Here is a 22,181-nt window from a genome sequence, read left to right as displayed (position 1 = left end):
GGGCCGAGCGCCGGGGGGGCGGGCCGGCCGGGCTGGGCTGGGCACTCGCTAGCTCTCGGACAGGGAGCTGCCGCAGCTCTGCGCCGTCTGGCCGGGACGCTGGCCCCGCTGTGCTCAGCTCCCCGAGAGGCGGTGAGTGTCTGGGGTCCGCGCGGGGGGCCCCGCCCGGGTACCTGCCGCCGGGGCCCCGGCTCGGGGAGTTCCCGCTTCGCACGGCAGTTCCTGCCCCGCCCGGCGCCGGGTGAATGAGGAAGCGGCACAGGCGCTGCCTCCCCCACCCCTCCCTCCGCAAGAGGCTCCTTGGTTGCGGGTGCTGTCCGGGGGGGCTCCTGTCCCTGTCCCCGCTCGGGGGGTGAGCATCTCCGGGAGGGCGGGGGGCAGCGCTCGGTCTGCTGCAGCCTGGGGCTCTCCCTTTAGCTGCCCGCGGGGGCTCGGGTTCCGCTCTCAGCACCGGCAGGGTGGCGGAGGCAGCTGCCTTTGGGCTCGGGACGGGGACACTCGTGTAAGTCAGTGAGGGAGCCTGGATCTGCTGGCGGCGCGAGGAGAGACTGTCGGGGCTGCTCCGCAGAGCTCGCACAGCAGTGGGGTAAGCAAGGGTTGCCTCTGCCATCCTTTGCCGAGGAGATAACTCCACCATGGCTTCCTGGCTCTGTGAGCCTCCATATTTTGTGTAATGACTCCGTGGTGAATGCACAGAAATCGGGAAGCATATGCGATACCTGTAAGACTTTCTGTGGGCTCGGTCCGTCTTCTTGACAGTTTTGTTTGCTGACCTCGGATCCTGTTTTTCTTCTGGGTAAACTTGGTCCTAGGAGTTACGCTATTTACTTTAGTCCTTTACCTTCCCAGGGTCTTGCTGCAAATACCTTACTTGTTACATGCTGAACTTTGTTTGCGTCAGAGTTGGTCAATGGTGGTTTGTAAATCAGCAAGTGATTTTTGTTAAATCACTTACTGAATATTTGAGAGTCAGGTCAGTAAACATATTGAAACAGGGGACTCTGGCTAACTCTGAGCTAAGATAGTGACTATAGAAGTTGATGCCAGTTAATATACATGATAATGGACTTGCGTAACAAACCCTGAATTTAGTACGTTTAGAAAGCAGATAAAAAAGTCTTCATAGCTGATTTGTGTTCCCTGTCTTCTTGAGAGGATGGGAACTGGCAAGAATACATTGAAATATAGCCAACATGACAATTGATTCTAATCAAATGGTCCTTGCAACAAATGATGGCAGTAATATAGTTTTTAGTTAGGCATTTTCAGTGATGCTCTTGCTTCAGAAATGAGGGGCTAGGAAGTAAGGATGCTTATACTCTTCCTTAGCATGTCTTCTGGTTTCACTGTGATAATAGTGATCATTAGCTCCAGGAAGCACAGCTAACCTGAACGGGGAAACTTTGTGTTCAGGGTGGAGTTATAATTTAGCCCATACAACTCAAGGAATGCTACAGAATGAAGTAATTTATTTATCAATCATATATCAGCTATACGTTTGATTATAAAACCGCCTTAGCGTCTGTTGATTTGGGAGATGAAACAGATGCATCAGCAGAACAGACTTTAAAAATATATATACACCAAAAACAAATGGGAGCAAAGTTGAATTTTCAGTGAGTTAAGCGAATTGTAACTTTATGACAAGACAATGGAATTCTTATGTCTTCAATCCCTGTTCAAATATCTGGAGCTTGTATAATTTAGGGTTGCCAATTTTGGTTGGCCGTATTCCTGGAGGTTTTATCATGTGACATAATCTTTAATTCCTGGAGATTTGAGGACAATCCTGAAGGCTTGGCAACCCTACACTCTGTGTGTGCGTGTATGCACATGTGCATGCATTTGTTTATTTTACAGGCCCCTCTGTGCTGATCCATGGAGGATGTGAGTTATTACAGTGTCCAGTTACCAAGCCTTGTCTCTTTCACTCAGACTCATACTGTTAGTTTTTGAGGTCCTGGATTCAAATTCTCTCATGTCAGCTAAGATGGTATCTGTCACATTTGCGCTTAATATAGATCCTAAGTATGGTAATATTAGTCTTTTTAGCCCAGACACATGTATCATCAGTTTTTTGTTTCTCAAGGATCGCTATTGGATATGCAGCACATTTGAACCATAAGTATAAATGCTCAGCACGTCAAGCTATAAAATCCCTCACTATGTGATCAAATATGAAGCTTTTGAAAGCAGTTGGAAAACAGAGTAAAATTTAAGGCATTAACCTTTCTGGTCTTCCCTTTTTGTATGCATACAATATATGCACACACATACCCCCATTAGATGTTCATAGAAGTTCATAGAGGAAACTTCAGAATTCTCCAGTGAGAATACTACATTGGAGTTTGAACCATTAACATTATTGAAGTATAGCATTTTGTGTTCATATCTGTAGTCTTAATTTACATGTGAGAGTTGGATATTGTTCCATCTCTTGCCTAAAATACCTAGGTAGCACAGCGGAGGTAATATTAGTTTGCACATAGAACTGCCAGGTCCAAAAGTCCATCTTGTCCAATATCCTCTGAGTTGATGGTTTGCAATACCAGGGGAAGTTGTAAGAACCCCACTGAAGACAAATGGGAGATCATCTACCTCCCACATTGTCTCACTCTGTTAATCTCAAATAGTTAGAGTTTGGTTTAACCTGAAACATTAGGTTTAAAATCTCTAACAAAATGTTGTTCACATTAACTTCTATAACTCTGGATATTCTTGTTATCCTTATAAATGTCCAATTTCTTTTGAATTTTGGTAATTTCTTGGCCTCACGCACATGTTTAGGGTATGTCTACACCAAGGGTCTCAAACACGCGGGCAGCATGTGGCCCGTGGAGCTATTTCCTGCGGCCACCAAGCTCCTCTCCCCTGCTGCCCCCCCACCAATGCGCTTTGTCCCCACTCCTCTACCAATCTCCAGGCGCTTCCCGCCACCAAATAGCTGTTTGGTGGCACTTAGCAGTTTCCAGGGGGGAGGAGCAGGGAGCCAAGTGCTCAGGGGAGGAGGTGGGGCAGGGGCGGTGATTTGGGGAAGGGGTTGGAATAGGGGCAGGGAGGGGGCGGAGTTGGGGTGGGGACTTTGGGGAAGGGGTTGGAATAGGGGTGGGCAGGGTCGGGGCCTCATGGAAAGGGTGGATTGGGGTTGGGGCAGCGGGTCGGGGACAGTGTCAGTGATGTGGCCCTCGGGCCAAAGTATTAGTCTACATGCCGCCCTCCTGGTAATTTGAGTTTGAGATCCCTGGTCTACACTGCAATCAGAGGTGTGATTTGCAGTTTGTGTAGGCATACCCATGCTTGCTTTAGTCTAGCTAGCCCACTAAGATAGCAGTGCAGATGTGGACTTCAGCATGGGCTTTCCAAGTCTGCCCAGTCCCCATAGATATGTATCGGGTTGCCAGCCTGCACTGAAGTCTGTGCTGCTGCATCTTCGCTGCCATTTTAGTGAGCTAGCTAGATTCAAGCTACCATAGGTATGCCTAGCCACGATGCAACCACACCTCCAGTTGCAGTGGAGGCATACCCCAAGTGCTTCTTTCACTTGGTACGCGAGCTACTGTTAAATGCACCGGCAAGTGAGACATACCGTGCTCAGCACCAAAGAAGCAACCAGAGAAAGCAATGCTGTTGAGTTTTGTGGTGACTGCAGTTTGTCAAGCTGAAGCAGCAACACTGTAGTTTTCCTGAAATGTTCCTTAACTGCTCAACAGCCACTTCAGTCATTTTAAAAAATGTTGAGCATTTCCTGTTTAGAGCAGTTCCTGAAAACGTCTGTTACAAAAATGTATGAGCCAATATCTAATATTCTGACTGATGGATTATCAGTTACCCAAAGCCACAGTGGAAAGTCTGCAAACTTCGGGGAAAGAGTTAAACACTGCAGATTGCAACACGCAGCTTCAGAACGTTATCTTCTTTTTCAGCTTCTACTTCCTACCTCAAGTCATATGTTAAAATACAATCACTAGGTTCCACAAATGCATTCCCATGCATATACCCTTTATCTTATTCTTTTTATAATAGGCTTCTTGACTTAAGGTTCTTTGACTGTCTTCTTTATAAAACCTTCTTATAATGGCCCTTAATTAAGCATTACCTCTTCATAAAATTTAAAATATTGTTATTTCTAAAGGGGCTGAGAGACAGAGAGGGTAAAACTGTACATTTTGGAATGACATTTTTAAACCAAAATTTCTACTGCATGAGAAATATTACTCCATTAAGCACAAATTAAATGGTTTTGTGTAATGATAAATGAAACGGAGTTAAAAACTACCAGTACTTTAGCAATCTAATTCTAGGAATTCAAACTTAGCCGTCAAGTTATTACTGCTGCTCAGTGGCAATGAATGGCTCAATATGAGAGCATAGGCAATTGTCATCTATTACAAAGCTCTGTTGATGTAAGGCCAATATAAGTTGTTAAATGCAGCACAAAGTCACTGTTTGTCTGATGTGAAGTAGAATTCATAGAAAGTAGTCTGAGTTCTGTCTCCCCAGTAACTGAGCCAAGAAGACACCACCTTGTTTAAAACTGACTCCTATGCTGAGACAAATCTGATAAAAAGAGATCTTAAATATAGGAAGCAATTTACTTTGTCTGGTATCTTGCCTATGCCATAATTATTTGTGAATGTATTTGGTGTTTGTTTTTTTTAATAACTTACAGCCTGCCTTTTCCTTGTGCTTGAACATACTGTGCAATCATAATTCTGTCACTGTGCCATTGGTCTGGTGAGCCTGAAATACTGAGATATAATAAATTCCGATTTCTGACCTCACAACACAGTGAAGAGAAGATGGGCTACGAGGAAGGAGGCTCTGCTTAAACGTATTTACTTTTGCTAGCTTGCAAATTTTGGAAGAATACTTAAACAAAAACATATGTATTTACTTATCAAAATAATATATTAAGTACATATTATTAAGAACAACGTTTTTGTATTCAAGCCACTCTCTAAATTGGCCCTAGGCCTAAAATTAGACCTGCCACTCTCGTTTCTGGTTTCTCGTTTCTAGGACATGCATATCATGCTGTCTCTCTGCTTTGCTTGTCTACTTAATTTTTGGGAGTAGGCAAGAGACTTAACATGTTCCAGATCTCAGCTCTCTACTGAGTTGGAGTTCAGATCTTAGGCCTCAGATTTGAGGAAGAGATGATAAAAAAACACACTTCCTCCTTCACCACCAAGATCAGAAAGATCACTTAAAAAAAAAAAAAGTTGAGTAGACCAGGGCTTGAAATGTCAGACACTAGTCAAAGGCAGATAGAAAAGGAGGGAACCACCAGTGAAATTCCAGAGTAGCCCACTTGTTATTAGAAACCCAACTCCTCCACTATCCTTGGCTACTGAGAAGAGTGTTGGGATTCCTACCAGAATGCTCTTCTTGGCTTTACTCTGGCCTCCATCTTGCATATGTGGCTTCTGGCTAGTAGGTGCCTAATAAACATGAATGCTCTTTCCTCTTCCATTCAGCCTTGTAACTATTTGTGGAGCTCCACTACTGTACCTCTCGACAGCTTCCTTTGAGTCCCCCTCTCCCTGAGTAGCCTCAGTGCCTGAGTTGGTTCCTGATAGTTTCATGCTGTGCAAAGGGTCCTAAATGCCAGCAGAGAAAGGAACCTGAGTCTTGCAGAAGGATAAAATTAACATATGCTGGTCATTTTCACTGTTGCTATTCAGAACCCCCTGGACAGCAGTGGAAAATATCAAGAATCATGCCAATTTGTGTCTGTTGTATTTGGCAAAGCTATGAGCAATAGAGACAGGCACCAGAGCTCTCTTTTTGCAAACTCAGAAAGAAAACACTACATTAGTTTACACTGTGTCCTATGTAGAAGGTTATCTTAGCCGCCATAAGAACTAGAGCGTGATAGTCTGACTTATTTATTTTTTTCCCCATAGTTACTGATCACCTGTGTAATGGGAACTATGGGTGCTCTCAGGACTCATGACAATCAGGCGATTTAATTTTTTTAAAAATGTGTTAGTTTATGCAGAAATAGAGGTATAGAAATCCACTTGCCAGAAAGAGCTTCCACCTGTCAGAGGCAAGAAGATTTATTTTTTCACTAGACTGAATTAGATTTTGGACTTGTCAAACTTGCTCTCACTTATCTTTTTTTTTTTTTTTTTTCAGTTGACAAAAATTCAGTTAGAATTGATGCTGTTCTAGCTAGTAGGAGGGGGGAGGAGCAGGGGAAAATCCAAAGGTATAAGCTGAGGTGCCAGACTGTAATATTAGTATCTTATAAATGTTTTTTTTTTCAATTAAAGGGGAGGGCAACTGCACAAAATTAATAAAAAGCTACAGAATATGCGTTGCTGTATCCCAGCCCAGTATCTTTCAGTAACTGTGTTGATGGAAACAAGGAACAAAGCAGTAGCTTGGCACTCAGTTTACTGGAGAGAAAGCCCCATGCCACTCCACCAGCAACCTCAGAAGAGAGCCATCCATTCCTCCTTTGTCAGCAGGACCATGATGATGGGATGCAAGTCCTTTGGGTGATGGGAGGGGTTAAAAGTTCAGGCAACTTGGGAACATCCTTGATCCATCTGAGAAATAGAGGGCCTTTACAAATTGTTACAGTGTTGTTGCTGAGTGATTTGAAGGTTTGGAGAGTATGTGTGTGTATTTCTCATTATGGGTTTGTTAAGCCTTTCAAATAAATGCATAGTTTATTTTCACTTAATGCTTAAGGCTGAAGCTGTCAAAAGATTGAGAGTTGGGTACTTAACTTGTTTAAAAATCCCAGCATAAATATTTAAACACATTTTGATGTAAAAACACATTCACCCTTGGAAATGATGATGCTGTATCAATATGGCTGCTGCACATGATCACACACTAAAATCATTTTCATGTGACTGATATCTGACATTATAAAATAAATCCAGTTTCTATAAACAGAATTTCAGAACAAATCTACATAAATAGAAAATAATTTTAGGTATTTCAGTTCCCATGAGTCTAGTTAACATGCAGTTAGTTTGCCGTTATGTGCAGTGCTGAGTGTTGAAAAGTTTATTTAAGGGTGTTTTCTCAAGCACATTCAATTGGTATTCATGTAGTGATAACTGCTTAATAAACTGCTCAGTGTGTTTCTATGTGGCTGTCACAGATAATTTCATAGAACTGCAGCATGAGTAAATGCACCTTTGAGTGTGTCCCTTTCCAGGTAAAACCATTAAGTTGCTAGGCCTTAAATTATACATGTTCAACTATGTTTTGGGGGGTGTGTGGTTGGGGGTGCTTCCTGTCACCTGTCTTTCTAAGCGGGCAGAGAATCAAAACTTACAAAAATTTGGCTCAGAAAAGGATTCTTGTGGATTCCAATATGTTACCTGCTTACAAGAACAGGGCAGACAGGCAAATTACCGAGGAGAACAAGAGATAATTTGGGTAGTATTACAGTCAAAGTATGATTAGGTTGTTTGCTTAGTTCGTATGTCATCCAATAATGTATTTTCACACTTCATTGACAGTATTTTTATTCATGTGGTGGTAGTTCCTGTGAGCCTCCGCAATCTTAGACCAATGCTTGTTTATGCCCAGGCCATGGTTTTTGTTTTTTTGTCATAGGAAGTATCATCCTTCCTTGGTTTGCAGAGGTTATTTAGAGATCACAGGCCTGCTTCCAACATTGGCTGTGTGACCATAAACACTTGTATATCTTGACCTCTCAAGGTCTTTTCCATTCCTATGATTCTATGAAACATGCCCAGCAAGAACAATAGATGCCCCCTCCTCCACCCCCCCTACATAAAAAGTTATACATGTTGGGGGATGAAAATCTGGTCCTGCGCTGGCTTAACCTAGTTTTTTATTATGTGTTGGTTTCATGAAATGCAAGATAGGGAAAAGGTGAAACTTACTCTTAGGCCTCTTAAGTTAAAGGTCAAGTAATGTAATAAGCCATTTAGAACCTCATTTTTCCTGAGTACCTTTGTACTGCAAAGCTGTTAAAAGAAATGTTTGTGAATGTTCATTTTTGCACTTCTTATTACTTTATAGTCCATGCTTTCTAGAAGAAGTAGAGTTTATCTTCGCCACCAATTTTTTTTTGCCTGACTAAGAAACTTGCTAAACCTGAACACTGTAATCGCTGAGTTTGGTCTTCATCATGCCTGTGGCAGCTCGTATATGTCAATGCACCAGATTTATTTTGTGTCAGCATGTAATATGGGCAGAGTTACAGAGAGGAGGAAGTGTTGTTTGTTGTGATATCAGACGTGTCATTTTGTTTGCCTGCTGATTGAAATACATTTCTGGAAACTTGTGGCCAGATATTTAAATGTATTTAGGTGTCTAAAGATGCAGCTGGGTGCCTAATGGGATTTTTAAAGGCACCTAATTCCCACTGAAACCAGTGGGACTTAGGCACCAAATCCTTCTGAAAATCCCAGTAGGTGCCTAAATACCTTTAAAAATCTGGCTCTTAGTAAAATACTATGGACTAGACCCTGCAAGCCTCTGATTCGTTCAAACCTCCCACTTACTTCAATGCAGCTTAGTTAATCTATTGCTAACAGAGCCATTTGGTGAGATTTTTTAAAACTAAATTACCAGGCAGCGTGCATATTTGCCAAAAACTTCTGTTTGGGAATTGCTTTGGGCTGGGTGGGAAGCAGGGTGAGGCATTTGGAATTTTCATTTAAAGAAAACTTGCTGCATGAGAAATTAATAACAATTGAGAAACTCCAGGTCAAATCCTTCCATAGTACCTTCTTAGTGAAATACAGGTAGCAAGATTCACCCCTTGCCTTTCATTTGCTGTTGTCAGAAGAAAGTCCGTGATGGAGCTGAATGAGCATCATTCAATTACTCTGAAAGATTATGTTAAAATGAAACTAGCTTTTTTAATTGTGAGAATCTCATGAAAAAATGATAGCTTTTATAATGCCCCCTAGGTGACTTTACATTTGGTTGGCTCAGCTAAGGAACTAAAGAAGGGAGTGTTTTGTATCTAAATTTTTTTTAGCGTTACTTGGATTACACTGGTGTAAATGCTAATTTGTGGCAATAATATTTTAATGGAAAACCTTTTGCCTAGGTAGGATTTATTGCTTATTTTTTAACAGTTTCTGAATCACTTAAATACATGTAAGAAAAGAACACAGATGATGTATTTATTTCAGGGTGGGTGGGTGTTTTCCTCTTGTTAAGAGCTCATGCTTTTGACAGCAAACGTTGCTTCCTTTATAGATTCATGTTGTGATTCCTACAATAAGATTTAAAACCCCATACAGTCATACAAGTATGTGTGCATGTGGTGGAGTAGGAGTTGATTTGACTAAAGATGCTTTTAGTATTGACAGAAGACTCTTCAAAAGTACCTGGAGATCTTTGCTTCAAAAATACCACATTTCTCATACTCTCTAGTTCAGTGATACTCAGACCTCAGTGTTCAGCATTATGGATCAGCATTACCCAAAAGAGCCACAGTAGTGTGAATTAATTTTCCTTTACTGTAGTACTATATACTCCTATTTAAACAGCATGACTGAGGAAATATATATACACAGTATTCTCACAGTAAAATGACTGACCAATTATTATTATTTTATCAACTACAGTTGGTTAATAACATAGTAAAAGCTTCCTAATTGGTTAAAACTTAGATTGGCTAATAATTAAATCAGTGTTTTAATATCAAGTGCTGCAAAGAGCTGCAGGAGAAACATTAAAGCACCCCTTGGGACTTGAGAGCCTGAGTCTGAGTATCACTGCTCTAGATTTTAGATGTGCAGTGTGATCATAGAGTGACTTAATTCTTTATCATTCAGTTTGCTGATACATTAGAGCTCTGTTAATGCAGAATTTCCAGAGGCTCCATAAAAGTTTCACTGTGCTCTTATGCATCTGTTGGCTAAGGTCTGTGGCTTTTCAGTGAAGTAAAAAAATTCATACTAAGGCCTGGTCTACACTGGGGGAGGGTGGATCGATCTAAGATATGCAACTTCAGCTACGAGAATAGCGTAGCTGAAGTTGACGTATCTTAGATCGACTTAGAATCACTTACTTCCCATCCTCATGGCGCGGGATCGATGGCTGCCGCTCCTGCATCGACTCCCCTTCTGCCTCTCACCCTGGTGGAGTTCCGGAGTCGACAGCAGAGCAATCGGGGATCGATTTATCGTGTCTACAGTAGACGCGATAAATCAATCCCCAAAAGATCAATCACTACCCGCTGATCCAGCGGGTAGTGTAGGCATGGCCTAAGATAAGCTCTCATCAGGAGATCTTGTGTTCCTTAGCAGCTGTCTGAAGCTGACTCTTGTCATTTCAATTCAGTAAATTTATCCTGGTTCACCTGTGGATTATGTGGCTCAGGCACGTAAGAGCTGAATTCATTTTGATAAACTAAGAACTGACCCAAACTTGGAAGTCAGCTGATGGCCCCAGTTGTATATGGATCAGAGGGGGGAAGTAGCCTCAGTGCTGGGATATCCCCACTCCCAGTGACACCACTACAGAAAGGGGGACTTCATCTCACCACTTCTACAAACCCAGCACAGGGGGAAGGGGTGGAGAATGAGGGGCTGATAGGCAAGGCTGCAAAACTCTTACCATGCCTCCTCTGACCTAGCAGAAGTTCAGCAGAAAAAAAAATACAGCCTGAATCTGTTATCTCATCCTGGGATATCCCTGCCTAGGGAGACCACCCCGGTCATAAAGACTCCCTGATAATGTAGCTCCAGTGGAGAAGCTCTGCTATGGAACTGGGGGCTACTGGAGGCCAGAGCCACTGTGAAGAAATGGGGCCTGCTGCAGATCCCCGGGAGCTCGCTAGGTTAAGGGAGAGTCTGTAGTTTATTCCACAGTGGGCAGGGAGGCTTCCCCTGCGCTTCTAGCCAATTAGAATAGTAGAAGAGGAGCTTTTAGAGGGATCCTTGTAGAAACTTCCTTCTTCAAGGGACTCCTACAGGCTTTTCTGAAGGAAGGGATGGTTTGGGCCAAAGTGTTTGTAGGGCATTCCTGTTGACTTCCTCGGGGCTTGGAGATTTGGCCTGGAATCGTCTTTATTTAAAAACAAAATACCAACAACAGACTAGTTTCTATAGAATAATCATTAAAACTGGAATCTGCAGTCTGCTTGTGCCCTACCCCTCCACCTCTAGTTGAACCAGACTGTTAACTTAGTTCATGAGGATTACTCCCTTTGCCTGCAGTAGGTTGAACTTGGTTCTTTGTGTAAGCACTTTAGGGATCTCTTGAAATTGGAAGGTGTTTATGAACCCGCATTTCACTCATTCATTTAATCAGGAATGAATCTCATTGTAACAAAAGTTGTTTTTTCAAAGAGAATATCTGACAAGTGAGGGCATAGTTTCATTTTACCTCAAGTGAAGGTCCTTGGCTAGAAAAAAAATGACTCCAGGCTCTGCTGTTTGTTTTGTATGATACTTTTAAATGATTATTTCCAGACTTCTCTGGTTTCCAAATCAGTAGTCCTCTGGGTCCCAAATGGTCAGCTGCCAACCATCCCAACAGTGGTCATACCAGCAGAGCCATTGTACCACAACTTGCTTGTACACCAGAGACTGAACTCATTGCATCATGGGGGCTTGTGAACATGGCCACTGGCTGTTGTTAGGCCGGCCCATGGCTCTGCCTCTCTTGCATTACACTGGAAAGAAAAGGGGAAACTTTGGTTCATTCTGACCTCAGCTCCCCTCCTTTTCTCCCTCTGGTGAGGAGCAGAATGCACAGAGTGGACTTAACACCTCTTGTTGTAGGGAGCTAGCAGTCATGTATACAGGGTCTCAAGCTACAATGAACAGGAATGCTGCTTGTGCTCTGGAAAATGGGAGAGTCAAATTTTTGCTCTTGGAGAGAGCCTAGGAGAAATGGGGGATGGGGCAGCATGCACTGAAGGGAATGGGGACTTGTGAATGAGGAAAAGCAGGAATGTGGAAACAGTGTGGGGTGTCATAATTGGGGAGGCTGGGATTATGAGGGATTATAGGATCATAGAATCATAGGACTGGAGGTCATCCAGTCCAGTCCCCTGCACTCATGGCCGGACTGAGTATTATGAGCATCCCAGACAGGCGTTAGTCTAACCTGCTCTTAAAAATCTCCAATGATGGGGATTCCACAACCTCCTTAGGCAATTTATTCCAGTGCTTAACCACCTGACAGTTAGGAAGATTTTCCTAATGTCCAACTTAAACTTCCCTTGTTGTAATTTAAGCCCATTGCGTCTTGTCGTATCCTCAGAGGTTAAGGAGAACAACTTTTCTCCCTCCTCTTTGTAACAACCTTTTATGTGCTTGAAAACTGTTATCCTGTCCCCTCTCCATCTTGTCTTTTTTCCAGACTATACAAACCCAGATTTTTCAATCTTGTCTCATAGGTCATATTTTCTCGACCTTTGACAACTTTTGTTGCTTTTCTCCAATTTGTCTACATCTTTTTTCTGAAATGTGGCTCCCAGAACTGGATACAATACTCCAGTTGAGACCTAATCAGCACGAAGTAGAGCGGAAGAATTACTTCTCGTATCCTGCTTACAACATGCCTGCTAATACATCCCAGAATGATGTTTGCCTTTTTTGCAACAGTGTTACACTGTTGACTCATATTTAGCTTGTGATCCATTATGACCCCCAGATCCCTTTCTGCAGTACTCCTTCCTAGCCAGTCATTTCCCATTTTGTACAACTGATTGTTCCTTCCTAAGTGGAGTACTTTGCATTTGTCCTTATTGAATTTCATCCTATTTACTTCAGACTGTTTCACCAGTTTGTCCAGATTATTTTGAATTTTAATCCTATCCTCCAAAGCACTTGCAACCCCTCCCAGCTTGGTATCATCCGCAAACTTTATAAGTGTGCTCTCTATGACAGCCCCTGGCAGGCTGGGACAGTTTGTTTACCTGCAGCATCTGCAGGTTCAGCCGATCGTGGCTTCCACTGGCCGCAGTTCGCTGTTCCAGGCCAATGGGGGCTGCAGGAAGCGGCTTGGGCCGAGGGATGTTCTGGCTGCCCTTCCTGCAGCCCCCATTGGCCTGGTATGGTGAACTGTGGCCAGTGGGAGCTGCGATCACTCGAACCTGCAGACGCTGCAGGTAAACAAACCATCCTGGCCCACCAGGGGCTTACCCAGATGGTTCGCCTGCCAAAGGTTGCTGATCCTTTCTCTATGCCATTATCTAAATCATTGATGGAGATATTGAACAGAACTGGACCCAGAACTGATTCCTGTGGGACGCCACTTGATGTGCCCTTCCAGCTTGACTGCGAACCACTGATGATTATTCTCTGGGAACAGTTTTTCAGCCATTTATGCACCCACCTTATAGGAGCTCCCATATAATAGGATGCTGAGCTAGAGGAGAGAACAGAACTGGGAGAGCAAGGTAATGAGGAAGCTGAACTAGGCTAATGAGGAGCCTGGGATATAGGGGGAGCAACCTAGAGCCGAATATGGGAAATCATAATTATCCTGAAAAACCACGGAAGACCCAAGTTTTCAAGCCATATGATGCTGCTTATAGTTGCTGATCCAGGTTTATCTGGGATGCAGCATACCAACGTTATACTCTCGTGCTTTCTGGTGGTTTCACGAAGTATCTGGGAACTCTGGTTTTTATTATAAGGTTCTGGGGAAGAGCTGAAAGAGAGCACACTGGGATGGGGGTTGCGGGGGAAGTCAAGCACTGCTACTTTGTAAATTCTATCCTCTATTTCGCAGTAATGTATAAACTGTTTTTCTTCAGGAAATGGCCCCTCATGTCCTTAACAGTCTCCAAAGGCAATTCTAGAGCTTTAATGAAATATGTCTGTTGGACTGATCTTCTGACCTATGTTGGGTATTGTAGGTTGGATCTATCTACTTTCCTTTTCCAGTGGGTAAAGATAAGCAAATGTAGCTTTGCTTGAGAGAAGCATTTCTTTAAAAAAGAGAAAACATTATGAAATATTTGTTCCCACAGATTTAATATTTTATGGCTGTTGTACCTCATTATGTTAAGACTTGGAATTTACCCTCATGTCCTAGCTGGGGAAGGACAGAGACAGTGTGGACTTGCTGTGGATGAAAACTGTTATAATTTAGAAGCTTCCCCCATGCTTTCTTGTGGTGTTTTGTGTCTCATTGTCTCTTTCTTTATTCTCTTATTTATTAGCAACTGTGGGCCTGATCTTATTTTATTAAAGTTAGTGATAAAAATTTCACTGACTCCAATAAGAGTAAGATCTAGCCCCAAATTCTTAGTTAGTCAACAGATGGTAACTGTTTGCAGTTGTGTATTAAGCTCATCAGGCATGTAATTGGATTTTGGAAGTGCATTGTGTTGCTCGTCCATTATTCACTTAACTCCCAGCCAGAATAAAAATATGTTGCAAATCTTCTTATACGGTTTTTCTCATTTCAAAAGCTGCTGACACTATGACAGGCTGCAGCAGTACTGGCTTAACAGGTTGCATTTTTCTTTCACATAGGTGCTGTGGAGTTACTAAAGTGCTAGATCAGGTTACATGCTAGATCAGATTGCCTTTGCCACCTTTGCCTTTGCCACCGGAGTGGCGCTCATGTTTGAGAAAATTTATGTCTATAAGTAGGTGGACTTTATTGTTTGCCCAGGGATCCTGGATGGATTTTCCAGATATGGCAGTCACGAGTGCTGAAGCCTTTTAAGAAGGATATTGTTACTCAATGTTTGCAATGTTGTAATCATGCTGGTCCCAGGATATTAGAGAGACAAGGTGGGTGAGGTAATATCATTTATTGGACCAACTTCTGTTGGTGAGAAACAAAAGCTTTCAAAAAGAAAAGGAGTACTTGTGGCACCTTAGAGACTAACCAATTTATTTGAGCGTGAGCTACAGCTCACGAAAGCTCATGCTCCAATAAATTGGTTAGTCTCTAAGGTGCCACAAGTACTCCTTTTCTTTTTGCAAATACAGACTAACATGGCTGTTACTCTAAAAGCTTTCAAGCTTACCTAGGATCCTTCTTCAGGTCTGAGAAAGGTGTTCAGAATGTCACAGCTAAATACAATGTGGAACAGATTGTTTAGCAGAAGTAGTTAACATGTATTGTAAGATTATGACCTGAAGAAGACTCTGTGTAAGCTTGAAAGCTTGTTTCTTTCACCAACAGAAGTTGATACAATACCTTATCCACCTTGTGTGTCTCATATTGTAAGAGTCCCCATTCAAGCTGAAGTGGCCAGGTAACCCCTCTGCAGTCATAGGACAAAAAAAGAGGGGTTAGTGGGGATTGTTGTAAAAAGCCATAAATCCAGTGTCTTTATCAAGTCCATGATTTTTCATTATGAATTTAAGCTTCCAGGCTCATCTTTTGAAGGTGTTGTGCAGGTTTCCTTTGAGGACAAGGACTGAGAGGTCAGATGTGGAGTGACTGCACTGTGTAAAGCATTCACCAATGGGAGATACGGTGTTTTTCTCTTTATCAGTTTTCTGTGCGAGTTCATTTGAGAACATATATAGTTGTTATTGGGACATTTAGTGCACTGGATGAGGTACACTACGTATTGTGATAGGCATCTATTATGCAAAAACTCAGAGCTGTGTGAAGTATTTGTATTGATCCTGAAACTGTAAATGAATGTGGGTGTAGTGGTAGGGATCAGGGAGCATGGATTGAGTTACTTAAACCAGGAACAGAGAGAGATGCTTTTGCGAGCACCTTCCAAATTTAAATGTGTTTTCAGAGCACACAATTTGCTGCTAGTAGATCAGAACTGCAGGCTAGGTCATTGCTTATATTTCTGGTTAACTCTTAAAACAGCTCAAGTGTATCAATAAGTCTTTGCAGTATTCCATTTTGATGGAGATGTTGGATAAATATTTAACCCTTAAGACACACGGAGGGAGCCTGTCTATTTTTGTGAATACATTTTACAAAACTAGAGTTCCATTTTATAACTAGAGTTCCATCTTGTGACCATATCTTGTTATAGCTAATTTCTGGATATGCCTAGTTCTTTTTCTCACTCAGGCCTTATCTATATTTAAAAAAAAAACTGCATTTGTGTAACTAAGGCAATTTAAAAATTGATCTAAGTAAGCTGGTGGAAGCCTCTAGCATAAATACACTTAAGTTTCAGCCTTATTTAAATTGGTCCAGCTATTTTTGATAAGGCCTTGTCTGCCGACACAAGTCCCATTGGCTTAGATAAAAATCAGCTTTATGTTGATTTAGTGAAATTAGAGGAAAGCCTTATGTGGATGTCCATCAGTTCACACACTTGTAAACTGATTTGCCACAATTACTGGTACTGAATTAAGCAAAATTGACACAAGTCTCTTGTAAACTGATCAGAGTGTAACTGCAGGAGTATCCAGGAAAAATCTGTCCCTTCTCCTTTTGGCCACTTTGAATAAATAAGAAAATCATAAAGGAATAGCATGGGACATAGTTCGGTCCTCTGTAGAATTTGTGATTTTTACTCATTGATAAGGTTGGTTAGTTGTCATGGCAGAAATGTAAATATTAGAATTTTAGCTAAAAATATTCTAAAAATCACGATGCATAATCCATTCAGTTTTGTCAGCGAGACAGTCCATTTGAAAATCACTTTGTTTTTGTGCCAGAAAATGTTATAACTACAAGAACACTCTTGACATTTCTTAAACATTAAATACCAGTTTGTCTGTTTAGTTTGTGTTAAAGAGAAGACTTTACAAAACTCAAAATGATGCATGCTATTAAATACCCCTATACTTGGATGAGCAAGTATATGAATATGTTGACTGGCTCTAATGCTATAAATACCATGTCAGCAATGGAAGAGAAAACAAACTGAAGTAGGATCCAGGGAGAAAAAGGGATATAATGAGAGACAGAGTGATGTAATGGATAGGGTGCTGGGCAGGGAGTCAGGAGATGTGGATACTATTCCCAGCTTCACCATTGAATTGCTGTGTGATCTTGGGAAAGGCAATTTTTCTATGTTTCAGTTCCTCCTTGTGTGAAATAATTGTCGTCCTCTTCTCCTACCCTTTGCCTGTATTGTTTGCCTAGATTGTAAACTCTTCAGGGTGGGAACTATCTTTAGCCTACAGTAAACTGATCGTCATCTGAGTTGGGCCTCTGGGTGCTACTGTCTTAAACATAACAATTCAGCATTAAGAGAGATTGCTGCCTGACTAATTTGTCTGAAATACAGTACTGTGTCAAGGCTTCTAATGAAATGAACACAAGGTAAACAATTCAGCAGACATGCAAGGTTGTAATTTAAAGTGACATTTAAAGGCAAAACAGATAATGCTCTTGTACCTTTTTTTTCCCTTTTTTGCTGCTTTATGGTGCATAAAGAGGATCCTGAAAGTGTTTTTTTTAAAACAGTTTTTTTTAACTTGTTTTATACTTACAGTGTAGTTTCTCTTTTTGTATGCGCATGAACTAGTAGACAAGATCTGCTCAAGGAATTATTTTGGGGAAATTCTATGGCCTGTGCTATACAAAGGGCTGACTAGATGATCGCAATGGTCCCTTCTGGCCTTGGAATCCAAATCATTTAAGGTCTCCAGTGAAAACCTATGTCACACATTTACAGAGATACAATTTATGTGCAATATGAACTGTGTAGTGTGACAAAGTTCCTCCTCTGCCTTGGTGGGTCCTGCGCTTATTGGCGGATTTTCTCGCCTCAGAGGTTCACGGCAGCCCTCAGTTTGGCCACTTTCGTGGCTCAAACCTGCCATTCACTCAGTTAGCCTCATCACTGGCCAACATGGGGAAAAGAACAACAACAATCCCCCCAGTCTTTGCTGATCCACCTAGTGGATCGGGGAACAGGCCAGGGACCTTCTCTTCCGGTGGAACCCACAGTCCAGCCCAACTCCTCCGGAATCAAGTAGGGAGTTGGGGGGATGGAGGGAACCCACGCCCGCCCTCTATTCCGGGTTCCAGCCCAGGGCCCTGTGGACTTCAGCTGTCTACAGTGGCTCCTGGAACAGCTGTGTGACAGCTACAACTCCCTAGGCTACTTCCCCATGGCCTCCTCACAGCACCTTCTTTATTCTCACTACAGGACCTTCCTCCTGATGTCTGATAATGCTTGTACTTCTCAGTCTTCCAGTAGTACGCCTTCTCACTTTCAGCTTCTTGCTCCCAGCTCCTCGCACGCACACCACAAACTGAAATGAGCTCCTTTTTAAACCCAGGTGCCCTGATTAGCCTGTCTTAATTGATTCTAGCAGCTTCTTGATTGGCTGCAGGTGTTCTAATCAGCCTGTCTGCCTTAATTGTTTCCAGAAAGTTCCTGATTGTTCTGGAACCTTCCCTGTTACCTTACCCAGGGAAAAGGGACCTACTTAACCTGGGACTAATATATCTGCCTTCTATCACTCTTCTGTAGCTGGGGGGGATCCTTTAGTGAAGCCTGCCCACTTCCTGGATCCCATTAGGATCACTCTCCTGTAGCAATCTGGCCCGACCCTGTCACAGTAGTTACAAATCCAGTATGCAGACCAAAGAACAATGTTCTTTATACTACATGTATAATAGTCACACTTCCCCACAACCTCACCCATTCTTCTTAATTACAAACCTCTTGTAATGTATATCATTCCAGGAAACAGAGAATGTTCTTTAAATTTGTCTTGGATGAAAATTTGTTCATTTTAGAAACGAATAGCTCTTGTGGGTAAGTAATTCCTTTTCTTAATGAGGAGTTTGTTAGGACAGGGGTGTGTTTGCCACTTTTATTCCTTTTATGTAGGCCCTAGAATCTAGGTGCTGATTGAATTTGACAGAATAATATGTGGTGGTTTCAAAATGCGTCTAACATTATCTGTGCTGTAATTGTCAAATTGGACATTGAATTGACTATATTGAGCAGAATGCTGGCAATCTGTGAAGACGGTTTACAGGCTTTCCACAGATGTTGCTGAATAGCCAAGAATATAAACTTTGTTTTAAAATTTTTAGATGTTTTGGTTACATGTTCTTGCTGCGCAAATGTTCAGAATCCAGCAGAAGAGGCTGACTCGGTAGCCGTGACATCATGTTGCATAGTGGGACACTGCCGACCAGCAAGATGCATCGAGTAGCAATGGGGATGGATGTCATGGGATATAAGGAGAGTCGAAGAGACTTTTTTCCTTAAGTTTCACATTTTTGTTACCACCAGTTCAGATCCACTAATCCTTTAATGAGGTAGGAGTGCTAGTGTAGACAAGGCATTGGTGTCTTAAGTACTGTTGTCTAACTTCAAAGCACAGCCAAAACCAGTTACCTCTGTCCTTCAGTTAGGCTTTAGACCCTATTTATGCTGCAAATGCAACCAAATTTGTTTTTGCCCAAATGTGTTCTAATGCTTGGTTAGTCCAGCCTCTCTGGATGGAGGCAGATAATGGTGTAACCCAAGTGATTCAATCTGGGCTGAACAGTCCTTTAATAGCTTTTAGCAAAACCAGAGTTTAATAATGTTTAATTTTGTTTCTACTACTGTAGATGGGCACACAAAGGAATCAGTCTGGGCATGTTGCTTAATCAAATATTGTAGCTTATTAATAGTACCAGCATTTCAGTGATCACAGCTAACCTCTGATGTTAACACCCAGTGCTAGAAGTTTTTACACCTTGGGGACTAAGTTCTGCTTGCCTTTCCAAGACAAGTAGTCCTGTTGACTTCAATGGTTAGGCTGTTCACATAGGCAAGGCAAGCAGGATTTGGTCCTTGGTTTTGCTGCTGCTGCTGCTTCAATCTGGAATGGCTCGATACGCACGCCATCCTAAGAAAAACTTCCATTTGAAGTCGAGGACTTTTGCCACAGTAAGGAATGTGACCCTAAACCAGGGCCTAATCCTGTTGGGCTCCTGTAACCCCCAGTGAAGTGAGGAAAAGGGTCCTAAAACTGTGTTTACACCGAGGCCTTGTCTACACACACACATCTGCACCAGTTTAGTTTAACCAGTTCAAACCTGTGTGTAGGCTCAATCTTATTTAGATTTGAGTTTGGTTTAGCCTAAAACTGTTCCTAACTGACACACTAAACTGAAATGAACCTGGTTCAAACCAAATAAGTGTGTCCACACAGCCTTTTTGCAAGGGTTTAACTAAATTGTTTTGAAATCAAAGCTTAAGGTAAACTGGTGTAAATCTGTGCTTAGACAAGCCAGAAGGCTGTATTTCACTAAAACTTTTCAGGCATGTAATTCCCAATAGTAGCACTCCATGGCAGCACTGTAGTGGAAACTGTAGTATAGGCAGGGCTTGTATTTTCATCACCATGCTTAAAGCAGAGCTATACCCCATGGCAACTTGGTGCTAAATACACCTGAGGTTTTCCTACACTGCAGTGTCTTCCGTCAGTGGAATGGCACCTGTTTGGCGTTACGGGTCTGAAAATCCTTGTGTACAAAAAGCCTCAGAGAGGAGGAAACGACAATTCTGAGTATGTCTTAATTTAAGAAAGATATGTAAACATACTGGTGTAATTGCTTGTATAGTTCTGCTATTTCTATTTTCCACATGATTAACATCATAAATTGGTGAGAAGCTGAGTCTTAAGTTTATGATTTTAGGAAATTAATTGTTTTAAACCCTGCTCTAATTTTCCTACTGTTTACTGCATTCCATCTTTGTTTTCTAAACCTTGTGTTCTTACGCCTGAACTAGCTCCAAAGTTTCTTAGATCAGCCCTTTTGCCTCTAAATGACTTCTCGTAGAAAGAGTTGTATTTAATCTTTAAATCAAGGCATTCTAAACTTTTTTTTCTGCTGTATAAAATAATCTTTCCCAGAGTCATTTGGCATTAGTTTCTGTGCACCGCACAAGATATAAGAAGCAACTAGTCAATAGCTGCTTTAAAAAGCCTTCCTGGATTTCATCCATTTTGACCTTTTCCCAGAAGGTTGATAAGTGTTCAAACTGTATATGATCCAGACACACATTGTTCATGTATTTTACTTCCCTCTTTGTCCAGCATATTCTTTTCCATTGTATGTGTTCTGCTTTATTAAAACTCCCCATTTGTTAAAGGAAATGCTAGCAGAAAGCTGTTCTAAGAATTGTTTGCAGAAGTTTATATAAAATGCACTAAATCAATCATCTTGGTGATCGACTTCTGAAGCTGACGTTCCTGCTATATCTGAACTGCTGATTGTGAACCTTTCTACTCTCCGCATCTTGACTTCAGGGGACAGGTTGCCTTGAATTCAGTTTGAGTAGCGGCCGTGTTAGTCTGTATTCGCAAAAAGAAAAGGAGTACTTGTGGCACCTTAGAGACTAACCAATTTATTAGAGCATAAGCTTTCATGAGCTACAGCTCACTTTTTGAATTCAGTGTAATTCCTTAACATCAATACATAACCAGTGCAGAAATTATCAGTGATACTCACAAGAAAAATCACTGGTAGGCTTGTAATCTTCAAAGAAACTCATCTATAGTGTGATAAGGCATCTCTCATAACACCAAAACTACCTATTTTTTTCCTCTTTATGTTACAGAATCCTTTGTATACCATTCCAAAGTCCTTTGCTGTTTTTCAGCCCAAATTTTCCAAAAATCTGTAATGTCTAATTCCCTTATGTTTGTTGTGCTTAAGACAGCAACATGTACTGTGCATTGAACTGGATAATTTCACTTTACTAAATACGGTGTTTACATTTTTGTCACCCATTTCTTGTATTAATTGCACATTCCCAATTACTGTGTGTCCAATAAAACTAATTACTGTTAGCATCGCTTGAGATGAAGTGAGCTGTAGCTCATGAAATCTTATGCTCAAATAAATTTGTTAGTCTCTAAGGTGCCACAAGTAATCCTTTTCTTTTTGAGATACACAATGATCTAACGCTCATTAAAGTGTGAACATTTCCTTTTCTGACTTTCTTGAAGTAAAGTCAACGAAGATGTGGATACTCAGCATAAAATTCTAGGGAACAATACCATAACTTATTAAACCCATTCTACAAGTATATATAGTTATTAATTTAATTAATTAAACTTGTCATCACTTAAATTGTTTAGGAAAATGCATTACAAAACTGATATTTTATCAGTGCCAGATTTGTGGAGGAAAAATACATGACTGTAATGCATTCCTGTACAATCTCACCCTTTAAAATATATTAGGGTATGTAAGTAGTGGTTCTTTTACGGAATCTGTTTTGTCCTTATAGCTAAATTTTTCTCTGTATGAAAGGGTCTTTGTTGTGTTCTGTGGCTCTTTCTGCAGTTGATACACAGAGCTAG

General features: G+C 41.5%; 1 protein-coding gene across 5 annotated transcripts in view; it reads left to right on the top strand.

Moving 5' to 3' along the window:
- The window catches only part of PRKCD (protein kinase C delta), a 127,289-nt gene that overhangs the window by 77 nt on the left and 105,031 nt on the right, over positions 1-22,181 (top strand). For 2 of the 5 annotated variants that reach the window (XM_084634059.1, XM_084634055.1), the window contains exon 1: positions 28-132. The exons of 1 other annotated variant lie outside the window; for it this stretch is intronic. The gene's annotated coding sequence lies outside the window, so the exon portion shown is untranslated. Of the gene's footprint in view, positions 1-27; positions 133-460; positions 587-22,181 lie in introns of those variants that run through there. 2 more of the 5 variants (XM_084634057.1, XM_084634056.1) reach the window with 2 other exon arrangements.

The sequence above is a fragment of the Lepidochelys olivacea genome (genome assembly GCF_965140295.1).
Source record: "Lepidochelys olivacea isolate rLepOli2 genome assembly, chromosome: 7".
Lineage (NCBI taxonomy): Eukaryota > Metazoa > Chordata > Testudines > Cheloniidae > Lepidochelys > Lepidochelys olivacea.
Note: the sequence above shows the minus strand (reverse complement) of the source record. Positions and strands in the feature narration are given on the sequence as shown.